This window comes from Ammospiza caudacuta, chromosome 19, assembly GCF_027887145.1.
Source record: "Ammospiza caudacuta isolate bAmmCau1 chromosome 19, bAmmCau1.pri, whole genome shotgun sequence".
Lineage (NCBI taxonomy): Eukaryota > Metazoa > Chordata > Aves > Passeriformes > Passerellidae > Ammospiza > Ammospiza caudacuta.
In genome coordinates, this window is record NC_080611.1 from 7,890,415 (window position 1) to 7,911,465 (window position 21,051).

Consider the following 21,051-nt stretch of genomic DNA (forward strand, 5'->3'; position numbering starts at 1 on the left):
TTTCTGCCAAACTTAATCAGGTAGTTAAAAAGAAGAAAAAGAAAGCAAATACTATTTTTCTTTCTGCTCTTATGGGAATTTTTCCAAGTTGTTATCTTTGCAAAAAAATCTATTCCCAACACAAATGATCTAAGAACAGAACAGCGACTCATATGATGTAAATCAGTATTGCTCCACTAAGCTATAACTGTTCTATTTTGTTCAAGAGCTGATCAAATGTATTTGAGAAAGGTGCAGTAAATTAATATGGCAATTCTCTCTTTTTCAAGAGCAATATACCTCTGACTTTGCATAAAGGTCAATGAAGTGTTAAATTGAGGGTGATTAAATATATAGTGTGAAGGAAATGATTCTGAGGGAGAAGCTATGAATGAGGACGCAATAAAAATAAGGTAATCATTGAATGATAAAAACACCTTCTGATGTACAGAGCTCAAAGCTGTAGAGACACATGTGCAGGGAAAATTTTAAACAAAACTCTTTCCCTTCTATGTAACTGAGGTTTCTGTATAGTTCTATGAAAAGTTTTTGTAATTTTCAGTATTGGCTCTGTACCTGGAACTCACTCACATAGTTAGAAATTTTAAAGTGAAGTAAGTCAGAACTGCTTTTTGATAATATTATCCCCATGCCCAGAGCTTCCAGGAGAATTGATTGTCATAACTATATGTTTATCTAAAGGTTTCTGTTCTTGGTCCTGCCTTTATGTTGCTATCACAATGCAACTAGGCAAGATGCTTATCTTTAATTTGCTGAGGGCATGCAAATCAGATAGGGTATTTTCCAAGTGTTACGTAAATTATAACCATTATAAAGCATTTTTTTTTGTTCAGTTTCAGTATGGGCTAGATTTTGCTGAGAAAATAAGGAGCTCTGTGTTGCCTTAAGATCCCAAGGTGTTCCAAATTAATACTGAAGCCATGCTGTTCTACAGGTTCCCATGATGCTTCTACATGAGGTTAGGACAAGGTACAATTCTTCACATTCACTTGTTATATCCATCCTTTACATTCTAAAACATGGCACAGACAAGAAATCAGACTGTCAATATCTACATTACCCATGTGAAATAAAGCCTGATTTTGCAGATATTGTCTTCTGAATAAAACATTGCTCCCAAGTTGTAATCTAATTCCCCAACAGGTAAACAGGGAAACCTGCAACAGAGCTGATGAAACTAAAGTGAGATTCACATCAATAAAAACTGTCCCTAAAATATTCTTGAAGTGGAGTAGTACACCTTGGGTTTAGAAGACACAGAAGTAGAGATTTATAGTCACTGAGAAGTCAATGATTAAAAAGTTGAGAAGTTTTATGAGCCCTGAGACAACAAAATGCCAATACATCAGTCAGGCCATTTGAAAAGGAAAGCTCAGAAATCACTCTCAACGAGGGCTGTTGATTATCCATGTTAGTAATTGAGTAATTGATAAAATAATGTACAGACACCTTAGCTGTAGATGTAGCTGCCAAAAGCTGTGAAGCTGCATTAATATATCCTGCATTGCTTTGATGTGGGGATTTAAAATGTCACACACACACACACCCCCTGGAAAGTTTTATGCAGAAATAAGCTACTAATGATCCATTCATGAAGAGGTCCCAGTGACTTGATCTTTATGAATCACTGGTGTGTAAGGAGGAGCACAGTCCTAAGGGTGACATTTCTCAGTAGAGTGACTTTGCAGTTTTTCCTCTTGCTTCTGTATTGGATCATCTTGCATTTGCTTTTTCTGATCTTAGGGGAGTCCTATTTATTTTCCTAATAAAGCTTTGATATATCTGGAAGAATGGGTGGAGGGCAGAAAGAGGAAATACTATTATCGGCTGGAAAACTTGCCCAAGGAATTCAGATTTGTTTTTTTTCTCCTAGCCTGTAAGTTTCCTGTGTGTGGAGCAATCTGTGGGAGCAAACAGAGCTCACACGTTGGTGTCAGCAGCAATTACAGATCACGGCCACTGGCAGGATTTGCTGGGCATCCCCTGTGCCCCTAAAGCTCAGACCCTGTGGTCGCACAGGTGTCACCGGCTGAAACAGCTCCATTGTTTTTCAGTGTTACACCTTAGAAAGAGACCCAGCTCTTTCACAGCACTCTGTGACAAGTGAGTGGTACCTGCCCCTGAGATGTGGCTGATGCTGGAGTTTTCAGCTTTGCAAGCTCTTTGCAGAGGGCAGCACAGACACCAGCAGTGCAAGGCCGCAGCCTTCCTTCAGCTGGAAAAACTTTGCTTTTCATACACTCAACACCACGGCCGCCCGTCTGGAAACAGAACAATGGAAGCAATGTCAAAGTGTACACATTTGCTTTAGATAAAATAAATAAAGAGCCAAAGCAGGAAATGTTTTGTCTTCTCTGTGCAGGGTGGCACAGGCAGTGCTTTGACATTTGAGGGATCTGTTTGCTTTAGGGCCTGGCAGAGTTTGGGGCCTTTGCAGGTTGTGGAGAATTCAATTTGTGAAATATTGATGAGATTAAAACACATATGTGGGGTTTTTTTTAAGACTGATCTATTTACTGCCCAAAATTTAATAGAGTAAGGTTGCTGTGTGTGCAAGCGTGGTACTTTGCTGAGTTTTTTAGTGAATTTACTGCAATAAATAAACTCACTTTTTAAGTTATGACATTGGCTCATTAGGCTGGGGGATTTTTGTGTGAGAGCTTTTATTTGGGTAGCACAAACTGAGTAGATATTCACTCTGTACAGAGTGAACAGAAATAAGCCATTTCTGAGCCCATATTACCCTTATTTTTAGTGTTTACGCTGTCCCAAGCTCCAGGACAAATTCATTTTACAATATAAAATAGAGTGAAAGCTTCAAATGAAAAGTTTGTTCTCTGCTTTGCATATTAAACTCTTAGTTTAAATTCTGCCTTTTCCACATGGCATATATTAAAATAAATGAAACTATATTAGGTCTGATTCTCCTCTCAGCAAGACAGATTTCCCAATTGTGCAATTCCAGTGCTGGCAATAATGGCTTTGCTAGCTCAAATTGCATAGAAGAAAAGAAAAATCAAATCACAAAATATTTATGTTTAAAACTGTGCAAGAGCCAAATGGCTCACAAGGATGACTGAAACAATGTAATAGCCCATAAAGTGTTCTTTGGCATGACTTTTTACTTGGGTTTTTTAGTGATCCTGTCAAAGTAGAAATATTGGTGGGCCTTATAAGCTTTTGGGGTATTCAGAAATGTACAACAAGTGTCTTTTAAGATCTTCCATGAGGAAAACGTTTATTACAGTTATTTTCGTGGCATCCTGTGGAACTGTAAATTATACTGTAGTTACATAAAGGCATGCTCAAATAAAATTATGGAAAATAAGATATAAAATGAAAGGCTCAGCCTTTCTGTCTGTAAATCTGTAGACTGCTGTGAGAGTTCCTTCATGGCCAGCAGATGTCAATGTGGTGATAAACTCAAGTTCACTGGGAATCCAAACCAAGCCTGGCCACATTCAGAATGAAGGCAGAGCAACCACTCACATCCCCAATGCCAGACCCCCCTGTACTCCCCCAGTCCAGTGGAGCAGTCATTTAATTCCTTTGGACAGCTCCTCAAAAACCAGTTTTTGTTTGTCCGTGCAGTTAACACTGATTTAACTGTAGTTGAAAATGCTTCATGACTCCTGTGAGCAGAACATGACTTGGCTTTTCTCTTTCCATTCCTTCTCATCATCAGCTCCTGCATATATGATGGACTTTCTTTTCACCCACGTGCAGAATAATTAATGTAGTCTTTTGTATTCAGTGCTGGTCAGATTTTCTCTCCAGACTGATCCAGGGAACTCTCTGTTGTGCTGTTTGTTGTGTTACGTGTCATTTCAAAGAGTGGATGTTCCACTGATATAAATGATGGAGGAAACAGCAGCAATGAATTGTAAGCACCATTTGTAGGTGGATAACTTGTCCTCTAAGTAGTTATTCTGTTTATTCTTTTACTGTAATGTTTGAACACTCCATTGATTTTCTTTAAGCTCATCATATTATTTACCTGTTTCTTTACTGTACATGATGTTTGAGTATTGCTATATTGATTTCCCAACAAGACATTTTAGTTTCAAAATATTAATGACTCTAAGTATGCTACACATGTTTTTTGTTTCATAAAATCAATCATCAACAGCCAAGGAACAGACAACTTTCCTACCCTTATTGCCTTTTGTTTGGAGTCATTAATCCAGAGCATTGGTTAACAGCAGACTTCTTCCAATTAAGAAGATCAAAGAATCAAGAAACTGTTTAGAAAGTTGATTATCTGTGTAAGATGTCTGGAGTTGGGCGTGTGGACATGTGTCACCTCAGTGAGGAGTCACTGTACATGAAAACTCAGAGCTGTTCTGCCACAGACATCCAAGAATTGTGCTGAGAATTGTCACCCAGGCACAGGCTGGAGCTGCTGTAGCAGTTATCCCATGTGCTTCCCTCCAGCTAAATAGCTTCCTGACATTGTTTTCAAAATTAATGGAAAGCCTACGTTTGTCTCAAACTCTGAAAAAATAAATTATACTCTTATTTCATCACTCCACATCTGTGCCTCTGTCCTTAGCAGAGCTTCTCCTTGACTTAGGCAATTTGTCACCTCCTAGAACTGGAGATACCCAGTGGACTTTCTTCAGCATTATTCTCTCCCATTGCTGTTAGCCCTGTGCTGGGGCTCTCCAGGGAATAACTGCCAATAAAGAGCCATTAAAGCAGTAGTAGACACCCATCTCAATTCTCTCTCCCTTACTGCTGATCTCTGCTTCCTCAGATAAGAAAGTGGTCATATGCACAGAAAGGTGCTGTTCCCCACTGTTCAATATTTCAGATGAGTTTCCTGTTGAAAGATTGATTTTTGCCACAGCTCTCTGGCTTTATTTGTTGTCAGGATGCACATGCACATTGTGTTTTCAAAATGTAAATATCAGTATTTGCTCCTTTGTCTGTGTTGGAGAGCTCTGACTGTGCCATGTCATGAGCCCTATTTTCTACAAGAAACTGAAACTTGCAAGTGAAGAAATGTTCAGGTTGAAATTGCTATTCAGTTCAATCCTCTTGAGGAGTTCTTACACCTCTCTATGTAAGGGTTGCATAAATTCTTAGTCTTAGACCAACATTTGGCAATTCACACAGGGCAATAAGCACCATTAGTGCTTATATATAAGCATAAAGCATAAATATATATAAAATATACTATAGAAGATACCCAGACTGAAATAAGATTTTTATACTGGTTTATCTACACCAGTAATTGTGCATCTTGAGATTTTTTTTTTAACCTGTACAGTATAGTTGTGGTTTAGCATAACATATTTTCATTACAATACAGAATTTTTCACTCAATAGTTTGTCTGACACCAGCTGTCACAAGGGACTAAACCAGGGGAATGTCTATTGCTTCATTTTATGAACACCATACTGCATTTTTATTACAGTATAATAAGTGCACTAAGACTGCAACCTTGGGAACTTTGGGGAATATATTTGACTTCAATCACACCCTGTATCAGTTTTATTTAATTATTGAACATATAACTCATGGGGATGTGTTTGTTGCACCCACTGTTAGTGCTGTTCCTTACAGCTCAGACATGGAAGGTCTGGTAAGGTTAAGGTGCCATAAGGAAAATCTCCCAGAGACTGGTGTGTGACTTTCTGACAACAATTCAGATACACAGTTTTTGACCCAGGTTTTCCCATCGTGCTGCTGGTATCCCTCTGTCCCTGTCCAATAACCCCAAAGTGTTCTGAATTTTCCAGAATCCTTCTGCAGGCTTCTATAAAATGCCCTTCTAGGTTTTGTCCTGGCATTTGGCATTAGCAGAAAGTGTTTGTTGTGAGGCAAGAGACAGAAGCCCCCTTGGAGCAGGGAGTTGAGCTCTCAGAGGGCTAAACCAAGTAATTCTGGAGTGCTGCTCTTGCTGAAGGAACATTCCCAAATTACAATGCCCCAATTAAGCACAAAGTCATTGGTGTGCACGAATTCTCCAATTCTATTTTCAAGGGTATAATGTGCACTTCAGCGGACACTGCATCCAACACTCACCTTCATTGCACCCAACTCAGGGCCAGGAGAGGAGGGTAACCCTGGATCAGGGCAGGATCAGGAGCACAGGAGCTGCAAAAGTCATTAAGGTCATTCAGATAAGCCTGCTGTAAACTTGCAGATTGGTTTGTAGCTCACATTGCTGCTGATTTGGAGGATGTTTTCTTTTTAAACAGCTTGTGTGATTGCAAGTACCATAAATAATCTTTATTTTCAAAATTTAAAATTGCTCTCTTTTTTTGCTTTTTTTCTCTCTGTTTTGGTGTTGCTGAATGCTCCTCCTTTGCTGCTAGCCCAGCAAAGCTCTTTTCAGACCTGCCAGGGGATGGGGCATCCACCAACACTGCAGCTCAGCCTGTGCAACAATGCTGCCTTCAACCAGATGTGCACAGTAAAGTGGTACTTGTTTTACTTTAACAAGTAAAGTTATTTACTTGTTTGTCCTCATTTAGTCCTCAGCTGTTAACCATAGATTATTTTTTTCCTAATAACTCTGTGGAACCTGAGGGGGCCACCCACCGGGATCTGTCTGCTGACTTAGATCAAATTTTAGTTCCTAATGTATTTACTGTCACTTCTTTTATATGGGACTTGTAAATCTTTTCATGTAGAAACAGTGTGGAACTAAAGGTCTAAACTCTCCCTTTGATGTCAGTAAGAACTTCCTGCTTGGTTGGATTGCTCTGTAATATTATACATCCACTGGAAATAAAAAAAAGCCTTGATAATGTGTTGTTAGAAATGTATAGGAATTTTTAAATTAAACTTGAAGTGAGCCTTAACTGGGAGATAAGCTGGTATAGTAAACTCTGCTGTAGGCTTGTGAAAACATGCATAAATATGCATAAATTATGAAATCAGAAGTAAAAGTTATTTGGATATCCCCATTTGTGTGCAACAGGTTTTGTCACTCAGCTATATATGTGATTTAAATCTTAAATTAGCTCAGGATGCCATATGCTTTCAGTGTATATCCAAAACATTGCAGACCTCACTGAGGAAATAGTATTAAGGAAACTTTATTCTTGGTTTATAGCAATATTTCTTCTGAATGGTGAATACATTTGGAGCTGCCCTGGAACATTGTGCTGTCAGGAAAAGAAATACATAAGTTGGTCTGTTCCTTATATATGAGACTCACAAGGGAAAACCCCACAAACCAAAACAGCCTGTCAACGTAGGGGTGGTAAAGTATTCTGTGTTGTACTGATGCCTCTCTCCTGACTCTCATTACGTCTGGGGTTTCAGAGATAATCACTGAGAAGCATACAGAGTATTTATTATTTTCTGATAAGCATATGTGATAATCATCTTGCTTGGTCAGATCCTTTTGTCTCAACATTTTTAAGGTAATTTCCAGAATCTTTCCATATTTCAAGGTGTGCAGATTTTTATGTAACACTCTAATATTTTCACATACAAAATTTCATTGATGCTTTCATATATAGATCTTCATGTTTTTGTGCATATAATGAGTAAATCCTTGTCTTCCTACCTTACTGGAAATCCTGGATAGCATCAAGAACATAATCTGGTATCAATGTCAATGTTCCAAAGACACGGTGGTCTTGTGCAGTGCCATAGAGCTTAATGCAATTCCTAAATTAATGTAGGCTCACTGCAAAAACACATTAACCGAAGATTTTCCAAAATGCTGATTTCACGGTAATATGAATTGATTAACACTTAAGTGAAGGAAATTATAATTCTGTGCATTGGGGCTCTGATGTTTACACTTCATCATATGCTGTGTGGTTTATGCCATCTCTAACCACTCTCTATATTTTCTGTTCCTCAGTTTTTTCTGCACTCCCAAAGAGCTGAATATGCTCTTTCTTATTAAGAGTCAGTATTTCAGCTGTCAGCTTTTCATAGGGCAACAGCAAAGGGGAAGAGAGAGAAAAATAAGAGCAATAATAACTTCTTGTGTAGCATCTTTCATCTCTGTCTCCAAAGCCAAACATCATTAATGAGATGGTTTTATTTCTGACCCACATCCAGGCTGCCTTTTCTTCTGATCCTACTCAAGATAATTAGGGAAAGGAGAATAGATGGGTGGCCAGGAAAAAGATAACTCAGATGTTTGCAGGAGCACTGATGAGTACTTATTTTTTCCAATTTCCCCTCTCCTGTGAGGTAACAGTGTCCTCTCCCAGAAATGTCCTTCTGAGTGGGGCATAAACCCAGAATCTGAGGCATGCTTAGTCATTAAATATATGCAGATTATCTTCTAAGAGCCAGGTTCCATCCATTTACTTCCATTTCAGCTTCTGATGTACTTCCCCAGTTTAAATGAATTCAACATGCTCCCTTCCAAACCCTAATTAATGTGTAGTTTTTCAGTTTTGCTGTGAGATGTTGAACAGTCTCTGATCTTGTCTGGAGGATCAGCTGTGATTTCTGTCTCTGTGATGCAGCAGAGTTTACACAGGTAGCAGAATATTTTGAAATCTTTTGCTCTGTTACTATGGTTCTTTCCAGCTCTGAGTCTGCTTGTGTACCAAAATGAATCAGGATGTGTTCAGTCACAGTGATTATGGCTTTTTCCCTCACAGCAGTGGACCTACCCCTCTGCTTTCAGTGTGGTAATGTAAATTTTTGCACAGATAAACTGAAGCAAAGCATCTTAACTGAATTGACCCCGGCAAATATTCCAAAATAATGATGGTCTGGGTACAGCACCGACATCTTCACCTCCTTCCCTCTCCTGATAGGAGGAAACACAACTCGTGCTGATCAAACCTTTCCTCTGATGGGACTCTAACTATTGATACTGTCATTATCAATAGTAATTATTGATCTACTTTGTCAGGTTCCCACCTTGTTTTGATTTTACCCAGTGAAATGAGACACAAAGGATGTCTCCAGGCAATGCAAGTTTGTCTGCCAGCCCTGTGCTTACAAATGGCTTGTGGTTGTTCTTCCAGGGCAGTCCATGCAGAATTCCAGTTCTGCAGTCTCTGAATCAGATATTTCTTTCATTTCGTGCCAAATAAGCCTGCAGTCAAAGCCACCTCCTCCTTGGCTGCTAGGGCTTTGTATTCACAAAGGACCAGAACCCTGGTTTCTACTCTCACTGCTGATCCCACGACTGCTCTGATGGCAGCAGCAGTGTTTAAAGTTGACATGACTTAGAATTTTTTATTAAGAAACCAAGACAAAAATAATAAGCATGTAATTTTATATCCCTTTTCAGCCTGATTATATTGGGTTTTTATTCTGCCTGCAGTGAAACAGCAGCCTCAGGCTCTGCTGCAGTCTCTTACCCAGAGAGATAAAGTCAAGTGTATTAGGAAACCTCAGTAATCTCTAATCACAGAAATGCTTCAGACAACTGTTTAAGAATGGCATTGTTCATGTAAACAGTGTCACTGCAGCTTATTACAAGTTTGCACGCTCTCTTCAGAGATGCTGATCTTATCTTGCTATCAGGGTGCTGAATCTTACCTTGCTTGTGGTTTTGATTTCCTTCTCCCTCCTCCTGTTGTGCAAAGTGTGTAAAGGATAATTTTGGTATGGATATGGTAAGGATAATTTCTGTATGGCTTATTTGTACTGCTCCTGCCATCAGGAGATCCCAATCCAGTAGCTGGTGACTGTGACTTTACTGTGGTGTAGGCACAAAGTACAGGTTTACATCATTTGAGTGAAATCTGGCGCAAAAAAAAAATCCCTCAAACGGTCTTTGCACATGAGGAGAAGTTTAAGGATAGATTCCCCAAAAAATTACTATGAAAATTCTGCTCCTTCTTATAATATAATAATGGTAATAGGGAAAGGAGAGGGAGGAATACAACCCAAAAAGGACAAATGATGTCCCACACAGCCACTCATAGATGGCCAGCCCATGCCCAGCAGTGACCAGTGACAACTGTCCCCAGCTCCTGTGGTGGACAGGATGCTCCAGGGTGTGGAATATCCCTGGCTGGTTTGGCTCAGTGCTCCTGGCTGAGCTCCCTCGTGGCTCCCTGACAGAGCCTGAGAGACTGAAAAGTCCTTGACTCAGAGAAGGGGGTGCTTAGAAATGACTACAACATCAGTGTGCTATCAACATTGTTCTCATTCTAAGCCTAAAACTCAGCCAGAGAAGAAAATAAATTCCATCCCAGCTGCAAGTAGGACACAGAGTATAAGTGTACTCTGGTGTGGTTCCTGCTGTGGGTAGAATATAAATACAGAGAATCCAAAAGAGAAATGGGGCTGCTCTGGGATTCTGGAATGTGATCATCTGTTTCTGTTGTTGCACGGGGAAAATAAAATAAATCAGTACAATGTGAACTGGAAAGAAAGTGTGACAGTCATTCTTCAGTTAAAAGAAAAGGGGGGAAAAAAAGTGTGAAATCTTTTTGCTATCCGAAAAATGACAGAGAGGAACATTATGAGCAGGGTCTCATATTTCCCCAGTAACTAAATATTGCTTTGGCTTTATTGCTCAGTTGACTTACAGAGAATGGATTTGTGGTTAGAGGAAAGAGTTTTAAAATTGCAACTAGATTACTTTTTTTTTTCTTTTTTGACCACAGAACTTTTGATTTAAAAAATGGCTTGAAGCTTAATTCCATTTTTTAAAAAAGAATTCTTTCTTCAGTCAGAATTTTACAGACCTATTTAAACAAAAAAGTAGAAATTATAATAAGTTATACACTGTGGTTAGTTTTGCTCCTGTTTAGCCCCATATTTTTAAATGGAGCTTGAAGGCAAAACTAATTAATGAGAAGACATGTATATAAAATTATTTCAGAAGTACAGAAATACTGGTGTTGCCTCAAGCAAAGAGCTCTCAACACAATGAGTCAAATATAGATGGGTTTTACTGGAAAAATTTGAGTGTTAAATTCAGACCTTCTCCTTCACCATTCTTCCTTTCAAGTTACCTTGTTTAAGATGAATCGATTGACCAAGACGGAGTTTTCTTGAGTGCTTTGCTGTTTGAAGCAGCCAAGTACTTCCAGACTCTCTTTCTTAATTTCTTTAAAAAAGTCTGAGCTTTAAAGGGAATCCTTCTGTCTCAGAGCAGAGGAAGAATAAACTCCTCTGACTTGAGAGTCAGGGAAATGGGCTGAGTGAATTGTCAGGAGCTGTTGAAGGCATTGCTATTACGAGATCCTTGCCCTGTTCAGACCAAATGAAAATGAAAAAAAAAAAAAGAAAAAAAAAAAGAGAAATCACAAATAATGTGATGCAAACTATAAAAACTGATATGGCATAAAGACTGAAAAGAGTGGATAGATCATATTTTCTCCTTCATTAAATACTTGTGCTCCCTGGGCTATCAGTGTTCTTCTGGAGGTCTGCATGTTGTCTGCAAATTCTTGAGTGACAGTGCCAACAGCTGGAAGCCTTGAAAGAAACTTTGAAATTTTGGTGGGTTTTGTTTTCACTGAATATAAATCCAATCACCACTGCATATTTCAGCCCATTGGTCAGACAATACAAAGGGTGCTTTTTTGCAAGCTGGGTTACGTCGCTCTAATTTGGAATAATGGGAATTGAAAACAACCAGGAGTATTTCTCTGGGCTATGAATATATTGCCTCTTGAAAATGTGAATACAGATTCACATCTTCATCCCAGATTCTTGTTCCTATGCCAGCAAAACATTTGATATCACAATAGAAAGGAACATTTTACTTATTTTAGAGCACGATTGGAATAATTATTTTCTGTTACAGGCAGCACAACCATAACTTAAACTGACAGTGCTAAATACCGTGGTAAACCTGCAAACAATTCCTATGTTGCTTGATAAATTAAACTGACCTAAAATAAGAGTGGGATTCCAAAAATGTGTCCAAGCCATTAACATAAATTTGTCCAGAATCCAGCAATGCGTATGCAGTAGACCAAGTACTGTTTTCATCCACCTTTGACTTCAGTGATGTGTTTCTCCAATAGGTTTCACAAACATAATAGTGAGATTAGGTTAATAAATATTTCCTATATGTCTGACTGGATATTGGGAAGGATGGGATGTTCTTTCTGCAGCTCCTGGTGGCTACATGTCTGTGTGGTACAGAGCTCCTGCACCTCTCTTGGCAGCATTTGAGCCTGACTGAGGCCAGCAAGCCTCTCCAAGCTGTGCCACTGGAGTCTCCAAGTCCAGGTAAATATTTCATGGCAGCATGTAAGAGAATTGATCAGCTATTATTACACAGGTGTGGCCAAGTTCTTCCCTGCACTAACTTCCTGAGGTGTTGGTTTAAAAGAATTAGCAGTGCAAAGATGCTGAAATGCCCCTAGGGTGAGAGTGCTCCTTGCTGGCTCTGGTTCCATTTATCATCCCAGCCTGTCTCTGGCACTGAGGCTGGGATTTCTCTGTGCCCTGTGTAACACAAAAAGGGAAGGGCAAAAAGAGAGTGGCAGAGCTGCAGCATCCCACATCCATGGGAAACAGGGCTTGGAAAAGCTGGGACAGGGCATGATGTGAGCAGGAGCAGAGACAGCACTTGAGCAATGAGCCCTGAGCCCCCAGACAGCCTAATGTGTGTTGTTTCTGCAGGGAAAGAATCAGATAGGAAAACAAGACTGCTTAGAGTGTGCTTTTGTCATCCAGAAACACTTAAGCTGCATGAAATAAATTGCATTCAGTATGCCAAGGGCATGAATAACTCCACAGAGTGAAAGGGAAGTGCATCAGCTTGGATGATTACCAGTGTCTAAGCAGCAGGCTCCCCTGTTTTCACTGGAGTTTTATAGAACAGGGAAGGAAGAAATGTCCATAATGAGAAAGTGGGTCAGATACCAGTTGGAAAGAACAAAAGGAACAAGAATCAGAGAGCCCACGAGCTGCATCCCATCAGCTCTGAATCTGGGGACAGAATCTGTGTAAGCACGAATATCATTTTTCTTGCCCTTAACAAAACCTGACAGACCTCCCACGTTGTTGTAAAGGATGCTGTGCTCCTCTAGCAGCTTTGTTAAGAACAGAGCCATAAATGCTGCAGACGATGCCTCAGATTCTTAAAGCTTGATTTCTGACAGTAGAAAAGTGCTTTTTTCTGTTAAGCAGGGCAGGTCTGTGACCTGGGAAAATCCTTAATCCTGCTGGTGACAGTTCCTTTTAACTGCCTGGGTCTGGCTTAAAATACTCTTTCTGTGAGGAGAGCTTGAGGGATGAAAAAAAGACTGCTCCTCACTCCATTGTGCATAGTGAGCTTTCACATTGTTTTGTTTAAAACACAGGAACAGCCTGCTAGCCTGGAGCTACCCGTCTGTCCTGCGTGGAGCAGTGTAAAGATGGCCCACTGCTGTAAAAACAAATAAGGTGCATGTATTTTGTGCTCCAGGTAATGTGGTATTTTGTATGCAGACCTAGGCCACTCAGGAGGTGCAGCATTAACCCATAGCCCAGCAAGAGAAAAAGCCTAATAAAACAAACAGAAAATAGAAATGGCCCAGTGGAAAATACAGGTGGAGAGTTCTTCATCCATCTGCCACAACACAGAGACCGTGGCTGGGCATAATTTAAGGTGTTTTCTCCGCTTGCTCCCCACCACATCTCTCTGAGCCTTTCCTCCCTTGGCACACCTGATCCTGCTTCTCCAAAACATCAAAAGGAGATTTAATGTTTGTGGGAGGCTCTTGTGAGACTCGCCTGTGCCACAGGCTCCCTGAGCAGACTCCAGGCACCCAGGGCTGGAGTCACCCTGACAGTCTCCACTCCAGAACCCGGCAGTGGGAAGGGACACCTGAGCAGGTGATCCTTGGCCATTCCCTGTCCCTGGCAGACCCTGGCCTGTCCATAATCCCAGCCACAGAGTGGCCTGAGGGATACAAGTGCTTCACTTTCCACCTCCTCTTCCAGAAGGATATTAAACTTGCAGTGGCTCGTCCTGACCCTGAGCTATAGATCCTTATCTTACCACAGGACAATTACACAGAGACTTCTAAGTGACAGCTCATTATTTCCCATGTTCCCTCATTTTCATTTGGCAATTGAAGAAAGCTTATGCTCCCATTAGCAAGCTGCTTGTTTGTGGTTTTTCGTCTAGAAGTTGCAGCCTTTTGATGGATGTGTTACATACATGCTGGCTGATTATATATGACAGTAAATAAAAATATATATTCAATAATCCAGGCAGCCAAAGTACTCCTGTATATACCCAAAGCATGACCCAGGACATGGGGGCTGCACAGGGCCCTGCAGCAGGATTTGCAGTTCAAAGAGTGGCAAGTTCAAAGAATCAGCTGCATGGAGAGGTTTAGTGCAGTTACATCTGCTGCGTTTGGCTCGCTTGGCGCAACAGCTCCAGTGAAAACTCCCTCCTGGGTTCTTCTCAACAAGAGCCTGAATTACGCCTGGGTTTTTGTTTGGTTGGGGTTTTTGCCTTGAACAAATGAGCATATGAAAACTGAGGCATGAAATGCAGGTGAGCCCCAGGACCAGGTGTGGTACTCCCTGGAGTAACCAGTCCCACTGCTTGCCATTTCCCCCGAGCTTCCTGTGGTATTGAAGGACTTTTTGTCTCACAATAAAAAAAAAAAACAACTTTTCCAATTAAATCCTCTGTCTACCTGGATTAAAGTCATTATGGAGCTGTTGCTGAAGCCTGTTTACTAACCTTGAGTTGATACAAAACGCGCAGATCCTGCCAGATCCTCCTCTGTGTTCTGCCACAGAGACTGAGAAAGAAGCATTAACACTTCTTCTGTCAGACTTCATGTGGTTTCCATCTATTTTTCTTTCATACAAGAACAGAGAAATAACAAACGCAGGGAAATTGTGATGTCAAACTGTATCCAAGGTCAAGATCAGTAAGTTTTTGTTGGCTTGTGGTATCTTAGCACCTGCATCCTTGCCCCCTCTCCATAATCAGCAGTTGCAGAAGGCTGTAAACCTTTTCTAAGCAGTTAAAATCTTCCCACGACACTGTTTTACATTGTATTTCCACAGGTCCTAATTTTGCAAAGCTGTTAAATGTGCACTGTTAATTGAGGGGAATCCCAAAGTTCTCTGCAAGGGATTTATATGCAGAATTACATGCAGAACAAGGGATTTATATGCAGAATATAAATATAAAAAATTATATAAAAATATAAAGTATATAAAAATATACAATATGTAAAATATATCATATATAATATAATAATATAATAATAATTTTATATTTTACATATTATAGATGATATATATTTTATGTATTATATATAATAAATTCTATATAATATAATATAATATAATATAATATAATGTAATGTAATGTAATGTAATGTAATGTAATATAATATAATATAATATAATATAATATAATGTAATATAATATAATATAATATATATATAATATATTATATATATTATATATATTATATATATAATTATATATAATTTGCAGTCGTGGCTGATGTTCTTTCTAGAAGTTTAGTTTTGTGCTTAATTTTCCTTTGTAGTAGGTTCTAAATCAGTTGCAAAGGTCACTTTATATAAATTTATTGGACCTATATGTGCTAGAAGAGGCTAGCCTGGATCTATGGATGCTCACATACTTATAATGTAGCTCTTGAATATAAACATGTGGCTTTGTCAATGATATGGACATTTTAAATAGAATCTGTAAAAAACTTTAGTATTCCTGCAAAATGTTGTGTAATACAAGCTGTAAACTTTGTGTCAGAGATTAATTTTTTGTGTTTGTTGACATGAGGTGAAAGGATGCCTGAATAATTTTGCAGAGAGAGGTATGTCTTTAATATATCCAGTTATTTGTCCTTATTTTGAGTTTTGCAGTTAGATAAAGAGCATACAGAATTGTTTTTGTTGTACCTTGCTTGGCATGAGCAAGCTGAGCAAAATCAAGCCATAGATATATGGTTTAGCATAGAATTCTACCAGCTTGGAATAAAGCAAATTCCTTTCCTGGCCCACCTCTATCACTTGCATTAATTAGAGCTTTCTGGTTTAGATGTTTCTGTGCTCATAGAGCTTTATGAGACCCACATTACCAGGGTTTTGTTTGACTTTCACTCTAAAGCCCTAATATTTGCAGAGATAAGCATATGCAAATATTTAACTACAAGCATCACTTTCAGGGAGTGCAGTTTGGTTTCAGCTCAGAAAATGCCTTTCTCTGTTTTATTTTCCAGCAAGGATGTGAAATCTTCTGTTAAGTCATCAGACAGCTCTGGAATATCAGGGCTGCACTCTTCCTTCTTGTGCTTGTTGGATAATGATTGATGCAAATACAAAGTAAAATGTTCTGAATAATTTTAAACTCCTACAATTGACTACACAAGCAAGAAGAGGAAGAAAGTGGAATAGTTTTCTAATTTTCTAAGATGTCAGATCTGGCCTTTGACTGGTGTGAGACCAGAGGAGAGCAAAAGGGGAAGGTTATTGTTAATTATTCTTCTGCTGAAAGTTGGGGGCTTGGAAGGCTCTTTGAGGAACACATTCCTTGCCATCTCCTTGTGCTGGGAATGCCCTGTGTGTGCTGCCCTGTGCAGCTCCTGCAGCAGTCTAACATTGTGTAGCAACAGCAGAAGTGACACCGGCAATGTACAGATTTGATATGTCCCAATGACTTCCAAGTCCAATTTTCTCAAATTGCAAATAAATTCTATTTTCCTGTCTATTTTTCTAAGTGTGCACAGCTTACAGAAGAGTCGGTGTCCCACCAGCTGCCTCTCCAGCATCTCTCTGCAGTTCCCTTCTTATTGCTGCCACTTCTAAATTTCTTGATGTTACCAAGTGAGGATGAACCACGCTCAGGTTGCCAAAAAAAATTTAATATGAATGGGGAACAACATTTGGAGCCCAGAAGCACAAAAGGACACAAAGAAAACTGAGAGTAGATTGCCTGTTGCCACTGTGATGGTAGCAAGTGTTGTTTTAAAAGATTGAGAGGATGGATTTAATATAAACTGTAGAAATACGATGTTTAGAGTAGCAAGCCATCATGAAAATTAGAAAATATATTTAGCCCTTACAAGGGCGCTGCATTTAGAATATTACGTTTTTAGACTCTCAGTAAGCCAGGCACACACTGTCTTACATCCTCTGACATTTTCATTATTTGAGGCTGGCAGTGGACATAAATATTATTGCAGAATAACAAAGCAAAACCCAGTGAAACCACCTCAATTTACCTTTGAGTTTTAATAATTAATATTTATGCATATATGAGGGGAATAATGACACTGTTTTACTGTAATTGAGCCAGAACTTCCCGAGAGGCCAACCCACAAGATCTTTGGCTGGAGAGAGCATTTTAGCAGCAGGGGAAGCCACCCCAGGCACCACAAAGGGGAAGCCTGAAATGCTTGAGAGCATCCGAAGGATGAGGAATGGGATCAAAGCTCATGGATGGGCACAGCCCAGAGGCTTGGTTACTGGATTTTAGTGGGTTTTTGCATCTCACAGTGAGTGTTCTCCCTGTTATCCATTACTGAAGTAAGCATTTCCTTTACAGCACGTGAACAGGGCTGGTGTGGGTGGGCTCTGACCCAGCTGTGCCACCAGCAGCAGTTGCAGGAGGAGAGACTGGGAGCACTGGGAGGCAGGGCTGGCCACAGCAAGGTCTCCATTTTAGAGACATTTAAGATCCAAATCCAGCAGATGTTGTTGGGAAACTGTTGGAATTCTCTTTCTCATATGACTGCATCATCAGTGGCGTCTGGCTACAGAAGCAAAAGATATGCAGAATAAAATCCATCTTGCCATTAACTTCTTTAAAGTTTAATGCAGGAGGAAGTGCACCAACAGGAGCAAATTATAAAAATCACCCATCCCTGACTTTGATGGATGTTCTCCTCACAAACTCACCACACACTGTTTTATGAACTAGATTATTTGCCTAAGTCATCATCTTATGATTGATTAGAGAAGCAAAATGAGGACATAATCACTTCTACATATCTTGCTATACTACAAATAAAGTTTTGTACAACAGTTTATTAAAAGCTGATTAGATTAAAACAAATTGTATAGTTGGAGCCCTGACAAATGGTTCTTTTGTATTGAAATGCTCAGTGGTTAAGTGGTGTTAGCAGAGCAGACAGTGAGGACTGGCTCCATTTCTGCATCCAAGTGCTGCAGCAGGAATTATTTACTATGGGAGTGCCCAGGAGAAAACAAGGAAATTCAATTTTTGTGTCTATTCCATGCCAACTGCTGATCACATCACTAAAATAATTATTCTATTCAGAAATCAGAAAATGTTCTTTTTTTGCTGTTTTTTTAATAAGTGAGAGAGATGGGATTATTGACGAGAAAAAAAAATCACAGATTGTAATTTTTCAGAGCTTTTTACTGACAGCAATTTTTTAATATAGACATCCTTTTTACACTATAAATTCCAGGTTTGATGAATAAATGCATACATTTTATTAGAGTGTGTGGAATAAAATGCTTGATCTGAAATCTAGAAATTAAGATGGAACACATTTGTTCCTCTTTCCCAATGGTTTGACATGATGTATTTGAGCTCCAAATGTAGAACAAGAACTGAAGCAATATAATATAACTTGTCAATTTTAAAGGAAAAAAATACTAAATGCTAAACAAAAGAGATTAAACACTATGAAAAATGAAACCATATTGAAGAGCCATAGGTTTTAAGAAAAATATGCTCCCAAGGTATCCAAAACTGATTCAACTTAATCTATAACCAGTCCTGAGTAAGAAGGCAAAATTGACTCTTGAACATTATAGGAATAAAAAGCATCTTTGGGCAAGGTCCTTTATCAAAGTCTTATAACTTTATCACAGTCTTAGAAACGACTCAATTTACTTTCAAAACTCAGTCTCTGTCTCTCTCTCCTCACTCAAATTGTGAATGATGGGGAAATGAGTAAGAGAAAGGCCCAGTTCTTCATTTGGAGAGGACAGATTGGATCCCTCATCAGACACTCAGCGTGAGGATGGGGATTGTGAAATGCAATGAGGGATGTGAATTCTCTCCCACCTCCCAGTGAGTGCAGAAATTAGTCACATATTCCCAAGTTACACCCAAGAATGCAGTCATCTCCAAAATTAACTTGCCGTTGCTTTCTGAGGTCTGGATAAACCCACTGCAGCAGAAACCATCTCATTGCAGCAGATCCACCAAATTCAAATGAAATGCAGTCATGGCAGGACAGAAATAAGACATGGTGGAGATATTTCAGCTTATTTTTTCTTTTTCAATGGGGTCTGAAACACCGTGTAAGGAGTCCTGATAGGATGAAGTGTTAATGACTTATTTAGAGTGTTCCTAAATTGAACACATCTTTCACACTAGTTAAAATCACACTGAGTTGTTTTACATAAAAGGGATAATTTAACTTCAGTAGACCTTTTACTGCATGGTATGGTGGTGGATTTCGTAGTAAAATCAAGAAATTTTTAAGCTCTTCTGGTGACATTTTTACCAAGCTGCTCTTTTCCATGAACGTTTTCAGCAGGAAAGGAAAATATAATAGTCTGTAGTAAGAATTTGAGTAGTTTTAATTGTATAGCCTTATTTGCTAGCAGAATTTCAATGCAGAATGATTTCTAAGCATGTAATTAAACTTATAGGCACTGATGGCTTCTTACTTAAATGGCTTAAAATTAAGCATGTGTTTTTGTTGATTGGTAGACTGGTTAACCATACAACTGGGTGCAGGCTTGGCATGGCACAGAAAAGGAAATTATATCTATAAAGATGCTGTGGTCAGGGTGTATTACAACCCTATTTAGCATCAGGAAATTACCAATTCAGCTCTTGCTTTAAAATTTTTTAAAATATTTTTTTCTTTTATTACGGGAAAAAAATACTCAAAACTTTGTGTATTTTTATATATTTATTTCAGCTCCCTATAGTGTCTGCCTGTCACCCATTATAAAGGATTCCAACTCATTTCATATGAGAGACAGGCTTATTAATGTCTCAGTGCTGCACGACACATCATTAAAGCTCAGATATAGTCATTACCCCATGCTACAGTGCTTGGCATTATTAATATTTCCAACACTATGAGGACACGGGAGATGTGCCACTGATGCAGGCATTTCTAAGCCCTGTGAAGGATTAAAAAAAGGGATGCCTGGATACAAAGCATAATAACACTGTCCTGGCCTTTTTTGCAGGCTTCTTTCAACATTCAGGGAGGTTTTTCTGTTGTTCCACCAAGTGTGTGCTAATTAAACCGATGGGAGGACTGAGAGCTAATTGATGACAGGATGGGTTTCCAGAAGTGCTGTGCTAAAGGGAGCAATGTTAGATTTGCTGTTGAAAACTCAGGGTTTTAAGTTCTGGCATGCACAGGTTCAATAGACCAGAGACTGAACAGGACCTGCTCCCCAGAAAACCAGCAGGGAGACTCTCAGGGCACTGGAAATTCGTCCCATGATTTGCAGCAGATGTCCTGCAGAGCAGAGAGGGCAGAGCACGTGAAGGGGCACACAAACACTGCACGATCCACGTGGACACTGCAGAAGGCAGCTCTGACATCTCCTGAGTGCAGTGGGAATCGTGCAAATGTTTGTCCCAGACCAGGAATTCCTCCCTGGACTCACACGGAAGAGGCAGGTGCATGATGTTGGACACAGCACACTGAAACAAGCAGCCTGCAAAGATGCTGAAGATGTTGGGCAAGGTCCTTTATCAAAGTCTTATAACTTTATAACTTTTTGAAGTTGGGTAATAATTTTGTACCACTGCACAGTGCAGTGTGATAGGTATGGATTTATGGTGTATACACCTCAGTAATGAGGGTCAACACAGTGCTGGAAATGGGATAAATCTCTGTAAAGAGAGATTTTAGCAGCATAGTTGATGCTATTCCTCAGCTTAGAATACATTTCAGTTCCAGGTTGCTTCAAGCAGAGCAAAGTAGTTGCAGAGAAGTTTATAACTCTGTTGGATATTACTTCTAGGCTAGACTAGATGACCAGAGGGCTGTACATTGTGCTCGTGTGTCCCTGCCTGGGAGCTGGGTGTCCCTTCACCCTTCATTTAGTCAGTGTCACTAAATCCCCTTTTTGTTTCCAGTTTTGCTCAGGGACATATGAGCCTTTAATATGACAGGGCAGATTTTTATCACCAGTCAACATGAGAACTTTAG